Consider the following 6518-nt stretch of genomic DNA (forward strand, 5'->3'; position numbering starts at 1 on the left):
ACATTTCATTGGTAAATGGTGTAAGCTTTGTTATTCTGAGGAAGAGGTCTCAGAGGGGCCTCTGGCACATTCTCTTGTGCCAAAGCACCAGCTCCTTTTGAGAGAAGGGTATGTTCTTTGGGCTGGTCATCCTGGGGTGCTCTGCCTTGCTGCAGCCTGCCTGCCCTAGTCTAGCAGACACCTCAGCTGGCTGCAAAATGTGGCCATCACGGACATATGCTCTCATATCTCTAAATAGACCAGAGATGAAGAAATCACGCCCTTGGCAAGGACCCCCGTGGTCAAGCAAATAGTAGGCATTGTGAGCACAGTTGGAGCATACCTGAAACTCTGACAAAGTTTCTTGTCCCTGGGAGGAGAGGAGAAGCCTCCACTGTTTCCAACAGCTTTGCAGTGTCAGAGGCCTTAACGGTTCAGAGGCGGATCCCAGGAGGGAGTGGGCCAGACCCTGCAACTCTTCTCCAGTTCCAGGAAAATAAATAAGAATGATTGATTTTTCAGAAAGGGAGCCATGTGCAAAGGAGGGCTCCTGACCCCAAGAGGCGGCAAGGGGAAGGAGGAGGAAACAGATGTTTGAGTAATAGCAGACGGACCCAGGAGGCTGTTTTGTTGTGTTGATGATGTAATGCCGAATTGAAATGACTCCTAACTAGAGATGTGTGGGCTGTCCCTTGGTCTGGGAGTGGAGAGTTTTCCCCAGCAGGTGCAGGTACCTGAGTCCCAGATGGCAAGTCACAGATAAACTTGTACTTCCTTCAATTTGTATATGTCTCTTTGGCCCAGTCTGGGGCTTAACTCCTGGATGCTGATTACTCTGGGGATAGAGACTGAAAAAGCTTTGAAATGGGATTCAGGAAGAACCAAGAGAGCAGGGCCAGAGAGGCGGTGGTAATAGAGCTTGGGCAACATGTTTATAGCTCTCCCAGCCTTCTGATTTCTTAAACTGCTTTCCTCAGACTGAAGTCTCCCTGTAATAAGACCCCAGAACTCTTCTTACCTGTGGATTTCTATAGGCAAATCCCAAATGTGCATACATCCTCCCCAAGGGCTGCGCTATACATTTTATTCAACACTGACTTTATGGTAAGAACTGGCAGATGCCATGGAAGAACAGAATACTTGTAGAAAACCTATCATTTCTTTGCTTTAAACCTCCTGGTGGCCTTCTATTGCCTGTTCTTCTAGATTCATCTTGTACTCCTACTTCTTATGCTCTTATCTCTCTGGCTTTCTATCAGTTTCTAGAACACTCCAGGCTTTATCTTACAGCAGAGACTTGACGCTAGCTCCTACTCATTATTCAGTTCTCAGGGCCTTGCCAGTGCCTAGCACAAAACTGGCACCAGGGAAACGCTGAGTGGGAGCAGGTTGTATTGGGGAGGCTATGTTTATTTTGACCTAAAGATGGTTGGTGGAGAAGTCAGGTTTGGGGATGGGGATGAAGATAAAAGGTGGGATAGGAGAAATTTTGTAGCCAAAAGGAATGACTGTAGAGCACAGTGAGCAGGGGAGGGGCAGTGGGTAACCCTTAGATGTCATCTGTTATCCAAGGGGCAGAATTGAGGCACATGGCCGAGCTCTAGTGCTGGGACTTCACTGAGAGGTAGGTGCTGCTCTAACCTGAACCAAGGAGGAAAAACACTTGGTCAAACACACTTATTGTTATAATCCAAGAAAGCCAAATAGCAGCCCCTGGGATTGCTAGGGAGATTTTCACTTACACTTTTAATCAAGGAGCTGATTACTGGGCAATCATCTTTTCTTGGCTTTACCTCCATCTGTGAAAGGGGTATGTCCCCAAATTCCTTCCCACCCCTGGCTGGAATTGATGCCCCCTCTGCATGCTCATGGTACTTGGCACTTCTCTCTGTTAAGACTCTGATGTCAGTGTACTGTGTTTGGCAGGTTGTGAGTCTGTCTGCCCCATTTATCTGTAAGCTCAGTGAGGTAAGGCACTGTATCACTAATAGGTGCCTGGCGAGTGCTAGGGTTTGTGGAATGAATGGATAAAACATTTTCCAGTCCTCAATATGGTTGCCCCTTGCCTTACTATACTCACTCACTTGCTCATTTATTCAACAAATATTTTTTGATCAACTACTCTACATCAAGCCTTCTACTAGGTGCTGGGGCTACAAAAGAAGGCACTTCTCTTCCCTCTCAGTGCTCACCGTCCAGTGGAGTAGACAGACAAGCTAACAGGTTATTGCAATGCAGTGTGGTAAATGCTAAGAGAGGGGAGGGAAAATGTTCCCTGGGGGCACAGTTAAGACACTGAAGAGTATGCCAGGCAGAGAGAGCGGCATGGACAGAGGCCTGGAGGCAAGACAATGTGGTATTTTTGGACAACTGAAAAAAAATTTAGTTTGGCTGGAGCAGAGGGTAAGTCTGAAGGTTCTAGACCTGCTGTCAGTCAGAGCTTGTGGCCTTGGAATGTACATCTTCTGGGTTAGCTATCACCCAGTGGGCAAGTGAGACAAGCTCTCTGATCACTAGGTTCATAGACCACATCCTCAGAGAGCCCACAGAGACTCAATCCACCTGTCTCTCTTCCAACAGCACATACCCACTCACAAATGCACACACATACAGAAAGCAAATAAACTTACCATAAACAAGGTGAAAAGACAAGTATTAACATACAGACTGTATTGAGAACTCCTATATATCAAGAAGAAAAAAACAAGCAATCCAGTAGAAGAGTGGGAGAAGGAAGGAAATTCATAGAGTAGAAAACACGAATTGCCAATAAATATGAAGAAAAAATGATCATCACAAGTAATCAAGGAAATTCAAATTAACAACAATGAGATGTCATTTCATACCCATCAGACTGACAAAAATTAAAAGTCTGACAGTACCAAATGTTGGTTAAAATGTGAAGCAAAGAGTTCTCACGTATTGTTGGGTAGGAGTATAAATTGGCTTTTAGATACTTGAGAGAAGAATTTGATATCTGGTAAATGTGACAAAATGCACACAATCCAGCAAATACACAACATTTCTGGGTATATACCTAGATATACTCTTTTATATATAAACAAGGACTATCCATTTTGGCATTGTTTCTAATGAGAAAAAATTGGAAATAATCTAACTGTCCATTAATAGGAGTATAGATAGATAAAATAAGGTATGATATGATAGTCCTTTTATCTCCTATGATCTAGATGCATATGCAACATGATGTTGGGTGAATAAAGCAAATTATATTATGTATACATATATATACATTTTAAAATATACCAAAACTAAACTCTGTTGTTAATGTATACATGTGAGTACATTTAAAGTATAGAAGATGTTCTGGAATAATGCACGCCAAATTCATGGTGGCGATTGCCCTTGAGGAGGGAGAAGGACAATGGGATTGATGATTTCATTTTACCTATAAGGTTTTCTTTCTTTTATATATGAAGAGTAGTGTGTTGATAAATGTTTAACAATGGTTTTACCAGGAATTAAAAAAAAAACCTGACTTACAGTGCTTGAGAATTTCCATACTGTAATATTCCCATCATGGCCAATTTCAGTCTACTAAAGTTTCAGCAACCAGCTGGCAAAATTCCTGAAAATCTAATACATTGTACTCAAGAATAAGTATGAGCTGGCTGTAGCACAACATTCTGTGTATGCATGTGTGTGTGTATAAAAACTTGAAGCACTGACAACATTAATAATGCTCAGTTCTGTATACTGGAAACACAGGTATTTGGTTATATTATTCTCTAAAGTCTTATGTATATATTAGATTTCTTAGAAAAAAGACAGTTCCATAAGAATCAGAGTGAATAAAAATACGTGACAGATTAAACTATAGCTGGAAGTGGTGTAAAGCAGTGCTTTTCTCTAGATCTTCCATTTAAATAACTTAATACTTATTGAATATATTGAATAAACACATAATAAATCAAGCATCTTCCTCCCTGCTGGTCACATGGTTTTATGAACCAGGAACAGCTTTCAGAAATAGCTAACTTTTACAATTGAATTACAGAAAAACCTTGTAAGTGCCAATCAATGGTGTTCAGCTTAAAAAAAAAAAAAAAAAAAAAAAAGCTTGTAAGAAGAAAAAGCCCAACTAACTGAACAGAATGGTTTAAATAATTCCCCAGTATCTCTCACAGGGCCTGACGCTTTGTTGACATGCTAGTGGAATATGTTTCACTCCATTGATACACCATAAAAACAATTTCTAGATTGTTTGGACAATATATTTTATAATGAGCTTCAAAGTCTTAAGAGAAGTATCGATACGTTATCTTATTGTATGTATGCTGTTACTGCTTTCTGTTACCGGAAGTGAAAGAGCCTCATCTATTTTGTGTGGAAGGAACGGAGCAGTTAAACATAATAACCGGTTCCCTGGTTCCCCATTCGTCTGTTGTTTAGTGATTCCCTAGAATGCGTCTAGTTCCTATGGCTGTAGAATAGTCCACTGAAGCATATACAACGAGGAAGCCTAGTTATCCCTTATTGATTGAATCTTTTTTTTTTTTGACTTCTGGAGATCAAAATGGGAAAACAGGAATACAGAAAGAAATGCCTCAAAATGCCTCCTTTCTCCCTCTTCCTTCAATCCTTTATAAAATAATTTATTTTAGAAATAAAATTATATTCAGAAATTAATTTTATAAATTATATCTATATTATAGAATATGTTAATATTTATAAGCTTAATTTCTAAATACATTCTATATATTATAAATTATATTTAGAAAAATTATAAAAAGTTACAAATTTATAGAATAAATTAGGAATAAATGCAGGTTTATAAACTATGTATTATATAATTGTAGATTTATAATTATATCAGTTTTATAAATTTAATAAATTTATATTTTATAAATAATACTGGAATAAATTGAATATCAAGGAAAATTCTGCTTTGGAATGAGACAAAAAATTATTACTTGCCATGACAATTACATTTAATAAAAAGCCCTGTTATATCAAACATTTATATAAAATCAAATATTGTAAGTAAAACTTGACCAGAGAGAAGTGCCACACATACATTGTATGTTGTATATTCTTGATTGTGTCTAGCCTGCACAGAATGCTTTTCAGACAGATGATCCTGCCATAGAACCAGAATTGTCGTAAGGAAAGATTTACTCATACTCTTGATTGAGATCCCAGTCATGGCACTGAAAAAGTTGGATTTTCTTATTTATGCAGCCTTTGCTTCCTAATCTTCAAATTGTATAGATCAGAAGGAATTGTTTTGAATGCAGTAATTTGGGCTCTGTACCACTTATTTTCCATATGTTGTTTCCTTTATTTTTTTTTATTTTTTATTTATTTTTTTGAGACAGAGTCTCACTCTGTTGCCCGGGCTAGAGTGAGTGCCGTGGCGTCAGCCTAGCTCACAGCAACCTCAAACTCCTGGGCTTAAGCGATCCTACTGCCTCAGCCTCCCGAGTAGCTGGGACTACAGGCACGCGCCACCATGCCAGGCTAATTTTTTCTATATATATTTTTAGTTGTCCAGATAATTTCTTTCTATTTTTAGTAGAGACGGGGTCTCACTCAGGCTGGTCTCGAACTCCTGACCTCGACCCATCCACCCGCCTCGGCCTCCCAGAGTGCTAGGATTACAGGCGTGAGGCACCGTGCCTGGCTCGTTGTTTCCTTTATTAAAAATACTTTGTTTCTTAGGATAAAAGTTATATTTGTTCTTTGTAGTTAACAGGAAAGAATAAAAGAAGTAAGATATCACTTTTGCTGAAAGGAATTTTCACTTTTTGCATTTTACACTCTGTCCTTTTTGAATTTATTACTTTGATCTTTTTTACTTTTATAATTAAAACCAGTAAAGTATATACATTTTATTATTATTTCACTAGGTGACACATAATGACCCCAAAATGAGACTTAGTAACAAAATAAATTTTTGAAAAATTATTTAATTCATTTAAAGCAAAAAACAAAAAAAAATCTGCAATCCCAACACCTAGGAATTATCATTCTTGACTTTTTGATGTATTTTCCTTCCAACTGTTTATGTATACCTAATATATATATCATATACTCCTGGCCTTTAACCTTCACTGTATATTAAAATTACAAGGGGAAAGTTTTTAAAAAAATTCCAGTGCTAAAATCTCACAGACTATTTGAAACAGACTTCTGAGTGTGAGATGCAGGCATGGTTATTTTTAGAAGCTTCTCAGGTAATTTTAATGTGCAGTTTGGGTTGCGTACTGCTATAATATATATATTGCATCATTTTGGATTTTTTGGTTGCAAGGAACAGAATCACCATTGAAATTCGTTTAAAAAATAAAAGTATTTTTTGGTGCCTGTTAATTGAAGTCTAGAGGGAATGAGGCCTTCTGGCACTGTGTGATTGGGTCTCCAGTTAAGTTTCCCTGAAATTCTCGTAACTGCTCTCCTCGATGTTGTAGCTTCCTTGGTGGTTCAAATCTAAAGGGGAAAAAGGAGCATAGGTTCATGTTATTTTCTTCAAATAGTTCTTGCATCCTTTTTAGTGAGATTATTCCTAATTATTTCAT

The sequence above is a fragment of the Lemur catta genome, chromosome X, assembly GCF_020740605.2.
Source record: "Lemur catta isolate mLemCat1 chromosome X, mLemCat1.pri, whole genome shotgun sequence".
NCBI classification, from domain to species: Eukaryota; Metazoa; Chordata; class Mammalia; order Primates; family Lemuridae; genus Lemur; species Lemur catta.